Source organism: Pleurodeles waltl, chromosome 3_1, assembly GCF_031143425.1.
Source record: "Pleurodeles waltl isolate 20211129_DDA chromosome 3_1, aPleWal1.hap1.20221129, whole genome shotgun sequence".
NCBI lineage: Eukaryota > Metazoa > Chordata > Amphibia > Caudata > Salamandridae > Pleurodeles > Pleurodeles waltl.
The window spans coordinates 1,866,035,930-1,866,054,954 of NC_090440.1; positions in this window are offsets into that span (position 1 = coordinate 1,866,035,930).

The following is a 19,025-nucleotide window of genomic DNA, read 5'->3' on the forward strand; positions in this document are numbered from 1 at the left end:
GTGGACATCCTTCTGCCAACTGTCAGACAAGGGAGTGAAAGTCCAAAACATTGGCTATCTTCCTGGAGAGTTATTCTGCTAGCACTTTGACAATGGACTGCACAATGACCTCAGCCTACTTGCCATGTAATTTCCTATTTCCCATTGAACAAGAGCAATGTAACAACCAATAGCGCTTTGATCTGCTGTGACCAGTGGCAGCTGGTGCATTTGTAATGTGGCTGGGCAAAAAGCTTTGCTTTGAATACCACTCACTCTGCACCCACAGGGGCATATTCCTCATCTAATGCATTCACACCCCTCACTTGCTCACATATCTACACCATTCACAACACTTAAACAGGCACACCATTCACCCAGCACTCATGCAACCACCACACTGACCAATCCACTTTGCACGCACCCTGAGATTCCAGGCTGCAACAGCACTAAAACCTCCCTGCCCCCTACCCATTCAAGCAGAGTCCAGTGTAAGCACTTCTCCTGAACTGTGCTGGGGGGAGGGTGTTGTTGTGGAGGCCAAGTAGAGGAACAACAAGGGAAGCTGCAGAGTTCCATAGGCGGTGTTGATGTTGAACTCTTGGGAAGTGCCAGTGTTAGCGTGTCTGAGCCTTGATAAGTAAACTTACAAGGAGACACGCCTAGGTCGACGAACCTTTGGACCACGTTGGGCGACTTCCATGTACGAGATGTCTTTTTGGCATCTCAAATCAATAGATCAATAACCCAATCAATATTCTTAGTAACTAATCAACGAGCTAATCAATAACATTTAATAAGAATCAATAGTTGAACACACCATGACCTTTCAGTCACGAATAACCACAACAAACTAGTTAAGTGTTAGGATATTTATTTCCCTATTGGTTACAATCTAATATCATTTCGGTTAATCTAATTAGCAATAAACCTCATTAGAACTCTTCAAATAAGCAATTTAGAACATAATTAATCAAAGCATAGAGAATATTAATTCAGTATTTATTCACGTCATTAATATGAAGCAACTTAGCAAAGTCTCAGTAATACATGATTCAACAAAGCATGAACTCAGTCATTTGTCCATTTGCATAAGATATTTGTGAACGCCTTAACTAACCTCAAATTAGCATTAGCATGTTGGGCTTCATGCAAAACATTTAGAAACACAAATTTAGAAAACATCTAAACTATGGTCTCTATCAAAAATAGCAGTTGGTACCTAGAAAGAAAGGCAAACAGACAATTGCAAATTTGCGTCAGATAGTTACCAATCCAACAGATCAGCAAACAGCGTCAGTCTTCGTCCTCAGGACTTCAGTCGATTCACCATCAGCAGAGACAGGACGAGGCAAAGTCTCAAAATAGCATAGCTACGGAATGAACTCTCTTCCCTCATATGGAGGAGAAGTTAGCATTAAGCAAAGAATGGGTACAGGATGGTTTAGAGTATGAGGACAAAGCAAAAGAGTGGAAAGACTCTGTGAGTGAGTGGAGTTTCTCCTCTGAGCTCCGTTTCTCCTTGGGTCACTCTGTTAAATCAAAACTGTCTAATTAGCCCATAACTCCCTATTGGATAATAATTGGTGCATCATTATCTCTGTCCAATAATTCTTCACAACTTGCCAGAATTTTCCACAAACCACAGTTCTCATGTCGCGGATTGGTCCATGTTATTGACGTCTTCATTGGTTGGAATGTCAGGTAAAAAAAGTTACAGTTTACGCTGCAGTCAGTGTCTCCATTGTTTTCTCTTACTACAGCTAACCTTGCATCTGTTACAAATTACACTGTTGCACTCAGCAAGAATGTCTCCTTGAGCAAGTCGGTTCTAATGAGAAAGAATTTACTAAGGCTACACACATAACTTCTGGTAAAGTACAGCTTCAAGTCCTTCAAGAAAACAGCACACTGCACGTTAGAAAATGCAGTTTAATACAAGACCAGGCAGCTAGGCCCAGACCCTCGCTAAGCCAATGCCTATGAATTAATAAGCAACTTCTTACTACATAACTCTAATTATAATATTCTAATACAGATTCAAAACAATATTGCATAAAATTCAGATTTAACAAGCTTTCATTAGTTTTCGTATACATTGGTAGCCACTCCCCATGGGTACATTTCAAACGTGTGCATTCATTTCTATGTTAACATATTTTCTATGCAGCTTCATCGCACAATATATTGCAAGCTTCTCATGTTAATATTGCTTTTAAAAGACACACTCCAACACCAGTTGGGGGCAGAGCAGATATGTTCTGTTCTCTGACAGCCTCCCTCCCCTTCTGGCATTTAAGGAGCCTTTTTTAAGATAAAGGGGTAGTAAAAAGAAGTCTTTTAGCCAGCCAGGGCCTATCATCCACTGATAGGGTTGCAAACTGGACGGTTTTTGATCGGCATGCCCGTTATTTTAATGCCCCAGCCAATAGAAACATCAGGAAGGCCACAGAAAGCCAGGGTTTTACCCCTTATCAGTACATACCAAATCAAAATTTCTTCCGAAACTGCCAGTTTTGAAAGAGGTGAATCAATTAGAAATGGCTGATGCTAATGTTCCCTCATAGCATAATTCACGGATCATGCTTATCAACAAGCATGACCAGCAATGTTTGCAACTTAGCAACTTGTTTTATAACTCAGGCACACTGTTCCACCGAGTGTGAAAATGAGGCAGAGACTGAAAAGAAGGTAACACTAGTGAATGGCAAAGAGAAAGCTGAGGGAGGAGGCAGGACAGTGGAGAAGGAACACTGGAAATGAGAATGGAGATAAGAACTTGGCATTAAAATAAGCCAAGGAACAACAACCTAAACCAAAGAAAAAGAGGAAAGGGAAGGAACTGAGAAATGCCAAGGCACTAAAATAAGCTGAGGAGACCGAGAAAATCCACGAAATCAAAAAATGCATACCCACACAAGAGAAACAGAACACTGAGTTGGCAAATTTAAGAAGAATACACTTTAAAGCATGCTCTAGAGCTGCTGTAAGGATCCCTGACTAAATTAAGTAAACATGTTACCAGTAAATATAGATGACTTTATATGAAGTTCTCTTTAAGTACCAAGTTCAGACAGACTCTTAACTCAAAACATGAACAAATGGCTGGTATTTTACCTTAGACATCCAGCTCTCCCAGGTGACAGTCAGCAGAGCAGTGTAAATGGAAGGAATGATGATGCAGCCAGGGTTCAATCTACAAAGGCACTGGGCAGCTGTAAGAGGGTGGGCGGTGGGGAACACTGAAACCCAGCTGCTCTGATGTAAGGATGAAGCCAGGAGCAAAACATCCACTGGTAAGTTGAAATTGTACGAGAACAGCTTGGAGTGCTTTGCTCACTTCTTTCCTCACATGTGCTAAATACACTGTGGAGTACTCCCCCAGCCCGTCCTCTTCCAAGCAAAACCATACCAGCATCAAACAGGAGAGGGCTTGCACTATTGTTGGCACCTGGTCAATCCAGCCTATTCTGGCCATGGTGCTGTTTGGACCCCGTCTCAGGCCACAGGACTCAACGCCCAAAACAAACACATTCTCTGCCAATAAAAAAGTTGCACCAGCCTGACATCACAACACTGCCTTGTACCTCCAGGGCGAGTAAACTCTCTTCCGGCCAGGCACATGATCGGTCACATTAACTTTTCCACTTTAAATTTTTAAAAAAACGAGCTTCAGGTTACTGCCTGACACTTAGCGCCTCTTAGCCTTTTGCTAAATCAGCTCGGTGGGTTTTCTTTGCGCACATTGTTGGTTGGATGATACCCACTACGCCCCTATAATACCAGCAACATCAGGCTGTGACCGACCATTACTTCCCCTGATGACCTATAGAAATGGCATATCATTGCTGATCAAATGTGAACACTGTGTCACCATGATTTAATCCTCGTTAGTTATTTATTCTATTCTTTCTCTTGATTTTAATATTTTAATTAATGTGATTTCAAAATCCAGGTGTTCGAATGCTCAATCAAAATAACAAATCAAGAGTTTAAGGATATATGGATACGTCAATAAGAGTGATAGGCGGATGGGTGGTTGAGTAAATGCGACTGGGAGGATGAATGAATAAACAAGTGTTAGGATGAATAGATGAACTTGTGGGTAGGAGACAGATGGGTGATGGAAAGAGTCCAATGAAAGATGGATGCATGCATGGCAGTGTGGTGACATTGACTTGCATGAACTAATGAGTGAGTATGGAGAGTTATTTAGTTGTATAGTAAAGCTTCATTTTCAAAGAACAGGTTTGGATATAACTAAAACAATGACTTGATAACTTCACTTGGAAACAACTAGACAGGTGATTACGAGCTATTTGCCAATTAAGTTTAAAAATCGCATTCAATGGAAAAAGTGTAATTTGTGCTGTCTGAGGGAAAGCGGTTTGGAATCAGCTTGCTTCTCAGACATAACTTGAAAGATTCAAAACACTCTTGTCTGGCTATTAACTATGGCTTATCATCTGGAATGCAGGAGTTTTATCAACAAGTGGTCTTAAAGCAAGGGTTCGTCATGTGGGAGGGGGACTGGAATATTTGGCAGTACAAAAATTAGCCTTAAAAATCCTACTTTGAATGTCTAACGGGACTGGCAAGAACTGCTACCATACATCCGAAGGGCACTTCCAAGCTTTTCCAACCCCGGGAGGAAGGAAAGACAGTTGAGGCCCGGAGGGCACTTTATCTCCATAGATCGAGGATGGCAAGAATTATCAAACTTAAGGCTTCGTGGAGGACTTGCATTAAACCACGCGGGAAAGTGCAAAAAAAGATATGGAATTTGCAAGAAAATCATTAACAGTTTGGTGGAGACAATTCTCAAATCACTGGCTAGCGTGCGGGATAAAAATGGCACCTTTCCACCTCTTCCTGAGGGCATTGCTGGACATGGGATGATTACATCTTTAAATAAGAAGAAAATGTCTAACTACTGCTATAAGAAGGCTCAGTGACACCTGACTGCAGTTGGTTTCCATGGAGTTATGGGAGAGGCCAGCTGACCACTGAGTAGTGGACTCTGCAGGAGCCCCATCTGGAGAGGGTCCTGGTGACGAGAACGTTGCCCTGCATACCTGAGGACTGGAGGTGTCACCAGGAAGAGCTGTCCCAGTAGTTGGAAACGTGGGAATTAATAAATGTTTCTACATCAAGACACAAGACAAGGTGCTGAACCATCCCAGTGAAACATCCACCCCTGGCCGACAAGAACACTTGGTTTGTCTGACATGGAGCTTTTGGTTGCACTGGAAAGTTATTCAGTGGGACTTCTTGGTAAAGGAATCAAGCCATGTAGATCCCTGACCAGCTACAACTTCGTGTCTTGACCCACTGGTGGATTTTACGAACTAAAACCTTGGACCAAGAGTGAGGCCACAGATCTTCCCTGATTTGAAAGCAACCAACTATGGAATCCAGTTTTGGCTTATTTGGAGCTTTTGGCACCATAACCATGACTGCAGGGGGAGCCTGTCAACAATGTACCCCATTACAAGAGAATATTGGCTTCAGACTTTTTTCTTACTTGGCTGGAAGACTTTTAAAAGTTTAAATACATGTATTTAGTTAACATTATTTCCAGTGGGATTTTATTTCCCTGACCCTATGATTTTCTATCGGTGTCAGTTGCAGTACCTGTGATAGGTCTTATGTGGTGCAGGACTAACTCCAAAGCAAATGCAATATGTGCACAACTGTTTTGGTACCTTTTGGCTGTTGTAACCATAGAATTGTACCACTTGTTATCCCTCCTTAAAATGCTCCTAGTGTGGTGTAAGTATTCCTCATTTTCCAGCCACCCCCGTCTATCCCAGATTTACTATTAAAGCGTAGACTTACATGCACAGAAATCTCTGTACATGTGGAGCACAAGTGTGTGATGAATATAGTTCTGAGGCTGGAAGAGGACGTGTGTGCTGTCATAGGTTTTGTATCAGAACGATACAATTCCAGTACAAAATGCTATACTTACATAAATGTTAGAACGTATTACACATTGTATATCTGCTGCCCAGTGCAGTATACCCACAATGTGTGAAATGTTTGGAGAAACTAAAACGGATCCCCTAAGTAACATCTGTATCAAAGAGGTGTTATTATTATTTTTTTTTTTGCAAAGCTAGGTCTGACAATCTTTGTAGATCTGACTTTGCATAACAACCCATGGGTTGCAGTATTACGCATGGTACTTATGCTGCTTTGTGCTACTTTAAGGGCAGCTTTCGAATGCACAGAATATTTGTGATGGAAAGTAAATATTGTATCAAGAGTTTATGCTGGTTTGCATCACTTTGCAGCTGCTCAGTCTTGATAAATCAGCCCCATGGACCTTTGAACTATGTAAAAAAGTGATAGGGAAGATTGTTACGAGATAAGAAGCACGGGTGTATGGGTTTCAGAGTGGGTAGTCAATATCCATGCTCCACAATGAAGTAAACAGTGCAAGGAAAACAGGGTATTCAGTTAAGATCTTAATTCATGCAAAGTAGATATGCGAGGAAACAGAGATAGGAAAAGCATTATTATATATCCATTTTATAAATCCCTTTTAAGGCTACAAAAACGATTTTTTTGGGGAAAAATTAGGACTAAGGCCCTCATTACAGCCCTGGCGGTCAGTGTAAAAGTGACAGTAACATCGCCAACAGGCTGGCGGTAAAACAAATGGGATTACGACCATGCTGGAAACCAATAAAACATAGACAGCCACTGATAGAGCGTTCCGTACTAGTAATTTACCTATACTTTGGACGCTCTTTTGGCCGATGAATCTTTTGGCTAAGTGGGACCCTCTCCTGCCTTAATCAGTCAAATTTTAATCAAACCAATAATCAATAACGAACATAAGCAATGCCCTGATCAACATAACACTTAACAATTAATCCAGAATACATTTCGGCGAACCCTGACCTTTCAGTCAGGAATAACCACACCAGTTTATTTAAAGTTAGTGAATTTATTTCCCTATATTAACAAAGCTAGCACGATATAGATGTGTCTCAACACCAAATGATAAACATATATGAACATTAATAGCTGTCCGTAACGGCGAAACAGGTGCAATCTATGCAGCATTTGAATAACAAGGCATTCGATAATAGCAATGCAAATCACTAGAACTATAATCTGTAATGAGCTAATTGCATACATTTAGTCAGCATAACAAAGTCTCAAATTGCATCGTGCGACAGAAGGAATCCTCATCTAACCTCAAATCAGCATCGGCATGTGGGACTTCATGCAAAAACAATTTAGCAACATTAATTTAGAAAACTCCTAACTAGGGCTCTTATCAAAAATCAGCAGTTGGTTACCTAAAAGAAACACAATGCAATTGTACAGTTTCCTTTCATATTTACCAATTTCAATCAGCATTCAAGGAAGTCTTCGTCTCACAGGTACCGTTTCTCGATCAGCATGGGATGGGGTAAAGGGGCAGGGGTGGACGGGGCAGTTGCCTCACGGCGGCAAGATAAACTACTACTTCATGCAAAGGGACAAATCAAAGTTAAAGTCTCTAGGGTAAGAATCATTTAAGTCTCTTTCTCTCGATTAGAGAAAGCATCAAAGTCTCTTTCAAACTGGCGTCGCAGCAAGGTGGGCCATAATAGCTGCAATGTCCAAATGTTCGTAATCGCTAGCAAATGGCTATTTTCTTCTCGTGCACCTGGTTTAAATAGACAACAGTTCAAATCCAGTAGGGTCTTCCATTGGAGGGTTCATAGGTTAGCTTCAAATTGTCCAATCAAAAACAACAGTTCTCAAGCTTTTACTTAAGCATACATTATCCTTGGAGACGGGTACGCAAGTTGCAACATTTTATACCAATTAACTCATTTTCAGAGCTTCCATTGTCCGCACCTGCAGATTGACCTTGGAGCAAAGAGAAAAATGCCAGGCTGGCACGAAACCTTAAGATAAGCATGTGAACGATCTCAGTGGAAAAGTACAGCTTCAAGCAGAAATACACGTTTAATAGCACATTGGAAAAATACGAGCATCTAAATCGTGAGGCCAGGCAACTAGGCCGAAGCCTGCACTGAAGTAATGCTAAGCTAAAAAATTTCAAACAAGCAAATCATAGCACATGTTTACGATTATGTCGGATTAGTGCAATTCTAATACATCACGTTATATAAAGCACGCTTATAAATGTTGGCAAACTACTCTGAGGGCACATTTTGTCCCCGTACAATCTTTATTAGTTCGGTTAAAGTCACACATGATTATTGCAGCACTACGTTTATGCGTCAAATAAATGAAAAACCTTCATTTCAGCTTCATCAATCCCTCCTCTGATGACTACTTGTCATCACACCAAATCATGCCCACAAATTTTATTCCATTAAAATTCTGTCAGTTCTCTTTTCCTTTTAATTCCCCTAGTTTTCGCTTTGTATTCTTCTGACATTCTTTTCATCATTTTCTCTTCCTTCCTTCTTCTAATTCTTTCCATGATCATTATTATTCCCCTTTTTATTCCCCAGATTCAAAATTTGCAAATTAGTACTATTAGTATTACCTGTATTATTTTTAGTAATATTCCATTCCAAATTCCCCCAATCCAATTTCCCACCGAAGCAAGTCCTTTTCCAACCTTCTCCCACACTCCTGGTTCTTTCAATTCCTTCAAGTCTGCACTCTCCTTTGTTAGATTAGCAAGCATAGTTTTAATTTTCACACTGTTGTCGGGAATATACGTGCAACAGTGGCGCGTACCAAGCATTTTGCAAACGCCGCCATCCTTTGCTAAAAGAATGTCTAAGGCAAGCCTGTTTTGAAGAGTCATAGCTCTTTCCGCTGCAAGTTCAGCATCTATCAGGATTATAGCACCTGAAAACTTTGTCAACATGTTATCCACTATAGTAGACAACTTTCTTATTTTGATGGAATTCAGCACAACTCCCAACGAAGGAATCATGGCTCCAAATATATCTCCTACCACAGCAGCTGCGGTCTCTCTTTTCTGGATACGATGGGATCCAGATGTCTTTGGAATCATCGATAAGTCATCCAGTTGATAAACCTTTGGGAACACTATACCCAAATAACATCTTCCCCACCATCCCTTCGGAAGACGATAATAGGCATTATACCCACAAATGTAATATACACCTGGTATGACAGGGTCAAGTCCGTTCATCATGAATGTCCATTTGGCCTTAAAGATAAACGTATGTTTACACTCACTCGCTCCTACGAAAATGTTATCATAATAAGATTCACCTCGATATATACAAAATTTCCCTACATGCCAAGCATCTAAAGCTATTCTCCCTTGTGTCTTTATTGCGGCAAAATCATAATTATCTACTGAAGTCCTCTTATGTAGCTCTTTTTCTAATTTCGCATTCATTTGTGCCCTTCTATCATCTGTGCGATCTAAAAAGCTTATTTCTACTGCAGAGAGCGAGCAGGTAAGGTTTTCCCTATGAGCGTGAGCCGTTTCAAAAGGTTGCATTGGCTCGAAAAATTCCCTCATTATTTTAGCATCCCAATCTTTAGCAATCTGACTTAGCTGCGCTATTATAAGAACATATGCAAAGGTAACATCATAATTCGAGTAAAAATACTGTATGTTAGTTTGACCATAAAACCTAGACATTACTATACTACATGTAATCCCGTATGTAAGAGGCATGTGGTGATAAGTCACCCCTTCCTTTACTGATGTCGGTATCTGTGTACACACATAACAATCTTTCGCATCCATAGTCTCAACATATTCTGTTAGCAAGCGATAGAAAACATTATACGAAAGTTCTTTCTTATCATGCAAGTGTCTCTCATCTAATTCTAGTCTTTTCAATGCGGTTAGTTCAGTGACAGTAACAGGAGCAAGAGTAGAAGCATCAATTTTCTCATTCTCACCCTTTCCATGCATTCCAAGCACTATTGCCATTATTATTAGTACACATGCAATTACCAAGCCTATACACACATATTTACAATATTTCGTTCTACTGTTTTGTGTAGCGTACCTAGTCATGATCTGTATAGAATCAGAGAGCTAGAAGCACCTATAAAGAAACTATTTGGCAATTCAGTTACAAAGCTGAACGAGCGCAATGTTCACACAGTCTTCTTCAATAGGCCAGTCACTTATCGATTAGCAGCATTTGTCTCAATTCGGCAATAACTCAGTCTTTTATCAGTTCAGCAAGTGTCTTATCCGGTTTAGCAATGTCTCAGCTGGTTGTTTGTATCACGTTAGATTATAGCAAGCAATGTCATAGCTCTTTCAATCGACAGAGTCCATAAAACTTTTCTTTTCTATTGGTATCTCTTCTTCTTCGTTCTCGAGGCTAAGAGATACAAATTCGTCAGTCCAATCGTCATTGACTGCATATGCCCATTCTGGACCGGAATATCTCCTGTTTGGTATCCTTTTCCTTTTCAATTTTGCCTCTCTTTTCGATTCTGCCTCACTGGTACTTTCCTCTTTGGCCAAGTCTTTTCCTTCACTTGAGGATGGTACCACGACAGTCACTTCCTTTCTTTTCTCTTTCACTTTTGGCCTTTCTCCGTCGTTCAAACTTTCTTTAGTCCTTTGTTTTATTGGGGATATACTTAGTCTCCTCTTTGCACCGTGTCCATTTGATGGACCTGCGACCTTTTCTGTGGAAGCTTGAACTGTTTCGTTCTGTTCTGCCTTGTCCCCTCCTTCTGGGGAATCAATCACGTTCTCCTTTTCTTTTTCTCTATCGTCTGCTTCTGGGAAAGCCCTCCTCTGATCAGGCTCTCCTGCTTTTTCACCTCTTTCGAGCTCTTCGTCACCGTTACTTTCTTCAGATTCTTTATCACTTTCAGCTGCTTCAGGCTCTTTGTCACCTTCAGCTGCTTCAGGCTCTTTGCTACCCTCCGCTGCTTCAGGTTCTTTGTCACCTTCAGCTGCTTCGTTGCTGTCTGAACTTTCTCCTTGGTCTTCCCCAAGTGAGTTGGTCTCTTCGTCCTCAGAGAATATCTCTCTCTCTTCCATTCCTGCCTGTTCGCTTTCAGTTCGGTTTTGCTCTGTCTCAGCGCTCAGCACTGTTTTATCAGGCACTGGTAGTTTCAGCGCTTCAACTTCCTCATCTGTGGGACACAACACTTTCTTTGTGTGACTGGCGTGAATCCAGTTGGGAACTCCTGCACACTTCACAGCGGTAGTGGTCGTCAGGATCACTTGGAAAGGGCCTTTCCAACGGGGTTCCAGACACGACTTTCTCACGTGCTTCTTTACCACGACCCAGTCACCTGCTTTCAGTGTGTGTCCTGGACCTTGGATCGGTGGCAAGGTGGTTGCTTCCACCTGGTGAGAGAAAGAGCGAACCACGTCAGCCAGACCCTTGCAGTAGTCTAACACCATATCATCTGTAATATTCAAAAGCGCGTTTGCGGGAACTGCAGGAAGTCTCATGGCCCTGCCCATGAGAATTTCGTGCGGAGACAATCCAGTCTTTCTATCAGGGGTGTTTCTCATTGACATTAGCACCAAGGGCAATGCGTCAGGCCATTTCAAATTTGTCGATGCACATATTTTCGCCATTCTTGATTTCAGTGTACCATTCATTTGCTCCACCAGTCCTGATGCTTCAGGGCGATAGCTACAATGCAGTTTTTGCTCAATGTTCAGCGCTGCGCAAAGTAACTTTATCACCTCGTTATTGAAGTGACTTCCCCTATCTGATTCTAAAGAGATCGGGAATCCGAAACGTGGTATTAACTCCCTCAACAATAGTTTTGCAACTGTAAGGCTGTCATTTCTACGTGTGGGGTATGCTTCAATCCAGTGACTAAAAATGCACACAATCACCAACACATACTTCAAACCTCCATGCACAGGCATCTCAATGAAGTCCATCTGCATTCTACTAAACAGGCCACTGGCTCTGCCAATGTGGCTCGCGTTCACAACTGTTCCCTTTCCTGGGTTCATCTGCTGGCAAATAACACATCGATGGCAAACTGCTTCTGCAGCTTGACGAAATCTGGGGTTAAACCAATCAGTTTTGAACAATCTTATCATGGCATCTCTCCCTAGGTGAGCCTGCCCATGATAGAACCGCGCAAGCTGTGATAAGAGACTATTTGGCAAAACAAATTTTCCCTCATTTGAAACCCATAACTCATCTGGTCTCTTTATACATTGTGATTTAATCCAGGAATCTCTTTCATCCTCCCTGACGTTATTCTGTAATGCTTTTAGTTCATCTATTGTATCTACGACCTTCAAGGCAAATGCTTCAGCTGGTTCGAGTTCTGGTTCACTTATCGAATTCCATTCATCCCTGAGTAATATACAGTTCAAGGCACAAAATCTTGCGACTTGATCTGCATATGCATTTCCCAGAGAGACATAGTCCTGTCCTTTTGTATGAGCACTACATTTTACCACTGCAACTTCGGCTGGCATTTGAATGGCGTGTAACAATTCCCTTATTCTCTCCCCGTTTTTCACTGGCGATCCTGAAGAAGTCAGGAAACCTCTCTGTGACCATAGTTGTCCAAAGTCGTGCACAATTCCAAACCCGTACTGACTATCAGTATAAATGGTCACTTTCATCAATGCAGACAATTGACATGCTCTTGTAAGGGCTACAAGTTCTGCTACTTGTGCAGAATAGACTCCTTGAAGCCAGGACGCTTCCAAGACACCTGTTACAGTACATACAGCATATCCTGCTTTCAAAATCCCCATCCCATCTCTTAGACATGAACCATCCACGAAAACAATTTGGTCATTTTCATCAAGCTTAGTATCCTTAATGTCAGGTCGAGGTTTTGTGCAAAATTCAGTCACCTGAAGGCAGTCATGCTCGACGTCTTCAGCGTCCTCAATTTCAGCATTTTCACCGGGAAGCAAGGTTGCTGGATTCAGCGTAGTGCACCTTTTCAGCTGCACATTCGGTGAGCCCAGATTTATCATTTCATACCTTGTGAGTCTTGCTCCAGTCATGTGTTGCGTTCGGGAGCGGGTCAAAAGTATCTCAACTGAGTGAGGGACCATGACTGTTACTGGGTGTCCCATCACTATTCCTTCACTCTGAGTGAGGCTGATACCAACTGCTGCTACGGCGCGCAAACACCCTGGAAGTGCTGCAGCGACCGGATCCAAGGTAGCTGAAAAATACGCTACCGGTCTGTTTATGCCACCATGGGCTTGAGTCAAGACAGACAAAGAACATGCATCACGTTCATGACAAAACAATGTGAAAGGCTTTGTGTAATCAGGCATACCTAAAGCTGGAGCCCTGCACATGCATTCTTTCAATTCGATAAAAGCATCCATCTCATCTCCTTTCAGCTCAATTTGATCCAAGGCATCCTTCTGGGTCAGCTTCAGTAAAGGCTTTGCTAAAGTTGAGAAGTTGGGAATCCACTGACGACAGTAGCCCACCATTCCCAAAAACTTCCTCACCTCCCTCCTTGTCTTTGGTGGACTCATTTGAAGTACACTCGTTATTCTTTCCTTCATTATTCTCCTTGACCCTTTCTCTATCTGGTGACCCAAGTATTTCACTTTCTTCTGACAGAACTGCAATTTGGAAGGAGACACCTTGTGTCCATTCCTTCCCAAATGGTTCAACAGAGCAATGGTATCGGCTGTGCAGCCACTTTCTGTCTTTGATGCAATCAGTAAGTCATCGATGTACTGTACTAGGGTTGACTCGAATGGCAATTCTAATGCTTCCAAGTCTTTCTTTAGAATCTGATTGAATATTGACGGTGACTCAGAAAACCCTTGAGGAATTCGACACCAACTGTAGACTCTGTCTAGGAATTTGAAACAAAAGAGAAATTGGCTGTCCTCATGAAGAGGCACCGAAAAGAATGCTTGTGACAAGTCGATGACTGAGAACCACTCGGCATCGCAAGGGACTTTAAACATTATCACAGCTGGATTTGGTACGACAGGGCAGCATTTGACTATGATGTCATTTATTTTCCTCAAGTCCTGTACAATTCGGACCTTTCCACTCGGCTTTATTAGTCCCATTATTGGTGAATTACATGGACTGCTTAACACTTCTTTCAGTACTCCCTGTTTTACAAATTCGTCAATGAGTTGGGCAACTTTCATAAGGGTGTCTTGTGCCATGTGGTATTGTGGGGTCTGGGGAAAGGTTGCATTGGGCTTTACAGTCACTTTCACTGGTTCCACTCCTTTCATCAATCCCACCTCTTTCCCTGTCATATCCCACACTTCCTTTCCAACTGTTTCCCGTAATTCAGCTGGAATATCTTCTTCAGTTATCATCGGGAAGAGACAAATCAGAGGATAATCTTCTTCGACAGTTTCCATCTCATCCCCCTCTGCACTGTCCTCTTCTTCCCCATCACTGCTCGTCTGTATTTTAATTCCTTCGTTCGAACACATAATCGAACAACCCAATTTGCACAATAGGTCTCTCCCTAACAGTGCTATCGGGCTTGAGTCACATACCACAAATTTGTGTAACCCTTGATAGTTACCAATGCTGACTGGTACCGGATCTGTAATTGGGTTTGTCAGGTGTCTGTTTGCTACTCCCACCACTTGAACTGTCCTTCCTGAGAGTGGCAAATTTGGTACTTCAATGCTCTTAACAGTTGAACGTGTGGCTCCTGTGTCAACCAAGAATGAGACACGATGACCCATTACTCTTCCCTCCACGTACGGACCCTTTTGATCAACTTCCAAGGATGCTGCAAGCACACAATCTCCTTCCTCTCCTGAACTTTCACTCTCCCATACATTGTTTATTCCACTCTCACTGTGTAATGGGAACTGTTGTACGGTGCCATTTGTATTCATTACCTGACCCGAAACCTGTGGAGGGACCATCACTTGCTGCTGACTCATTGGTGCCAAAGGTATTTGCATTTGCTGATTAGGTACCATGGGAAACTGCTGTTGCATCGGCTGCATTTGCGTCATCTGCATACGAGGCATCTGCTGCGGCTGCATAGGCTGTAATCCCTGCAGCTGGTTTATGGTCTGAAAATTTGAGTTTGGACCTCTCATTTTCGGTCCCCTCATTGTCTGGAATGCATTGACATCATTGTTTTGCTGACCAACACCTGCACCTTCCTGCACCACCATCGGGCACTCGCGTTTCCAATGACCGACAATTCCGCACACGTGACACGGCATCACCTTTTTCAATGCCTGCACACCATTCGGAGTCACAACAGTGTTCAAATCCGGACCATTATTCACAAAACCTCCTCTGCCTCTGCCTCTCGCCTGTGGCTGAAACGCCATATTTCCCTGCAACTGCGTCTGCGGTTGCGGTACCTGTTGTTGGAACCCTTGCAGCCCTTGCAAACCTTGCAGACCTTGCAAACCTGTCTGAGCTGCTTTAAGCTGCATCATCATCACTTTCTCTTTCAACTTTTTCTGTTTCACTTCAATTTCGTCGCTACAGTATTTCGCATAATTCAATACTTCATCAATAGGTTTCGACTGCCAACAAATCAAATGCGACTTTATCATCTGACTTATCTCTGGTCTCAGCCCTTCCACAAATCTAAACACAAAATGAAGCATGTCCTTCGCCTCTATTGTTTCCGTACCACTGTAGTTCTTGAACGCCTTCAACAACCTCTCATAGTAACTATGAATCGACTCTTTAGCTTCTTGGGCAGTTCGATCAATCTTCTGCCAATCCACATTTTTCGCGGCAACCTTCGTCTTCAAATGCTCAATCACCTTATAGTACAAGCTCATCACCATAGGTGATGGTGCACCCGTATCCCTGTCTCTCTCCGGTTCACTTGTCGGCCAACCTAGAGCTCTTTTGCAATCCTCCCACAAATCTGCCGGAACCACAATCTCAAAGAGAGTGTTCAGGTCTTCCCAGAGACATTTTGCAAGCTTCACAAACCTGTCAGTCTGTTGATACCATTCAATCGGTTTCTCTCTCAGTTTGGGAAAATCATCCGTAAAAGACTGAATGTCGCTTCTAAGCCATGGTACATGTATTAATTTTCCCCCTGCTGTCTCCCTCATTGGTAACATGGTTACTGCATCACTACTCTGTGGTCTCTTTTCGTTTAGCTCTGGGACACTGTCTTTCCTCTTTTCCTTTCTCTTTACCCATCTGCTTTCCCATTTGTCTAAGCACCTCCATACTTGTGCACTCTGCAACAATTCTCTAAGGTGCGCCTTCATGCCTGCTGACCTCATGTGTTCAAAATCTGTGGTCCCGAAATCCAACCTGTGGCTCCTGCTCAAGTGTTTTGTCTTGTCTATGTCAACCCCGTTTTTGTCAGCTATTTCCTGCAAGCTTTTATGTACCTTGTTCACTTCTCTCGTAATCCTGGGACATAGATACCTCAGCTCTTCTTCCGAGTAGGACTCTAACCTATTCACACCCATAGTCCCTTCCACCAATTCTTGTGCTTCCATGTTCAACCTGACCCTATTCAGATAATCTTCTCCCTTCCCACTGGCTGAGCCTTGTGTGGAATTCAGACTGTTGAACCACTGTGTCAGCTGTTGCGCATTCAACCCCATCAGTGTAGCATTCACATCGACTGCCATTGATGGTTGCGGCAACTTTTCAGTGTTCGATGTTAGAGGTATTATCAGTGGGGGACTCGACCTCACCACTGTCGACTGAGCACATATGGGACTAAACTCCATCAAGGACCCAGATCCGGTTGGCTGAGCCGCTATCGGAGTTATCCCTGGAGTGTTTTCTATGCACCTCCTTTCTGTCCCACTCTGCAGCATTGATCCCTGACCGCTCATTGTAGGAGGCTGGACTGGCTTGTAGTGAGTACCAAGGGGTACTTGCACCTTGCACCAGGCCCAGTTATCCCTTATTAGTGTATAGGGTGTCTAGCAGCTTAGGCTGATAGATAATGGTAGCTTAGCAGAGCAGCTTAGGCTGAACTAGGAGACGTGTGAAGCTACTACAGTACCACTTAGTGTCATATGCACAATATCATAAGAAAACACAATACACAGTTATACTAAAAATAAAGGTACTTTATTTTTATGACAATATGCCAAAGTATCTTAGAGTGTACCCTCAGTGAGAGGATAGGAAATATACACAAGATATATATACACAATAGCAAAAATATGCAGTATAGTCTTAGAAAACAGTGCAAACAATGTATAGTTACAATAGGATGCAATGGGGAAACATAGGGATAGGGGCAACACAAACCATATACTCCAGAAGTGGAATGCGAACCACGAATGGACCCCAAACCTATGTGACCTTGTAGAGGGTCGCTGGGACTATTAGAAAATAGTGAGAGTTAGCAAAATAACCCTCCCCAAGACCCTGAAAAGTGAGTGCAAAGTGCACCAAAGTTCCCCTAAGGACAAAATAGTCGTGTTAGAGGGAGAATGCAAGGAAAACACAAATCAGCAATGCAACAACGATGGATTCCTGCCTGAGGGTACCTGTGGAACAAGGGGACCAAGTCCAAAAGTCACAAGCAGCTCGGAGATGGGCAGATGCCCAAGAAATGCCAGCGGTTGGTGCAAAGAAGCTCTTACTAGGCTGAAGAACTGTGAATACTGCAGGAACGACAAGGGCTAGAGACTTCCCCTTTGGAGGATGGATCCCACACGCCTTGGAGAGTCGTGCAGAAGTGTTTTCCCGCCGGATGGATGTCAACAAGCCTTGCTACACGCAAATCGTGCGTTTGGCGTTTTTGGACGCTACTGGGGCCCAGGAGGGACCAGGAGGTCGCAAATTGGACCTGCAGAGAGAGGGGACGTCGAGCAAGACAAAGAGCCCTCACTGAAGCAGGTAGCACCCGGAGAAGTGCCAGAAACAGGCACTACGAGGATGCGTGAAACGGTGCTTGCCGAAGTTGCACAAAGGAGTCCCACGTCGCAAGGACTTACCTCCACCAAACTTGGGCTGAAGAGTCACTGGACTGTGGGGGTCACTTGGACGGTGTCGCTGGATTCGAGGGACCTCGCTCGTCGTGCTGAGAGGAGACCCAAGGGACCGGTAATGCAGCTTTTTGGTGCCTGCGGTTGCAGGGGGAAGATTCCGTCGACCCACGGGAGATTTCTTCGGAGCTTCTGGTGCAGAGAGGAGGCAGACTACCCCCACAGCATGCACAAGCAGGAAAACAGTCGAGAAGGCGGCAGGATCAGCGTTACAGAGTTGCAGTAGTCGTCTTTGCTACTATGTTGCAGGTTTGCAGGCTTCCAGCGCGGTCAGCGGTCGATTCCTTATCAGAAGGTGAAGAGGGAGATGCAGAGGAACTCGGCTGAGCTCGTGCATTCGTTATCTCAAGTTTCCCCAGAGACAGAGACCCTAAATAGCCAGAAAAGAGGGTTTGGCTACCTAGGAGAGAGGAAAGGCTACTAACACCTGAAGGAGCCTATCACAAGGAGTCTCTGACGTCACCTGGTGGCACTGGCACTCAGAGCAGTCCAGTGTGCCAGCAGCACCTCTGTTTCCAAGATGGCAGAGGTCTGGAGCACACTGGAGGAGCTCTGGACACCTCCCAGGGGAGGTGCAGGTCAGGGGAGTGGTCACTCCCCTTTCCTTTGTCCAGTTTTGCGCCAGAGCAGGGGCTAAGGGGTCCCTGAACCGGTGTAGACTGGCTTATGCAGAATTGGGCACATCTGTGCCCAACAAAGCATTTCCAGAGGCTGGGGGAGGCTACTCCTCCCCTGCCTTCACACCATTTTCCAAAGGGAGAGGGTGTCACACCCTCTCTCAGAGGAAGTTCTTTGTTCTGCCATCCTGGGCCAGGCCTGGCTGGACCCCAGGAGGGCAGCTGCCTGTCTGAGGGGTTGGCAGCAGCAGCAGCTGCAGAGAAACCCCAGGAAGGGCAGTCTGGCAGTACCAGGGTCTGTGCTACAGACCACTGGGATCATGGAATTGTACCAACAATGCCAGGATGGCATAGAGGGGGCAATTCCATGATCATAGACATGTTACATGGCCATATTCGGAGTTACCATGGTGAAGCTACATATAGGTAGTGACCTATATGTAGTGCACGCGTGTAATGGTGTCCCCGCACTCACAAAGTTCAGTGAATTGGCTCTGAACAATGTGGGGGCACCTTGGCTAGTGCCAGGGTGCCCTCACACTAAG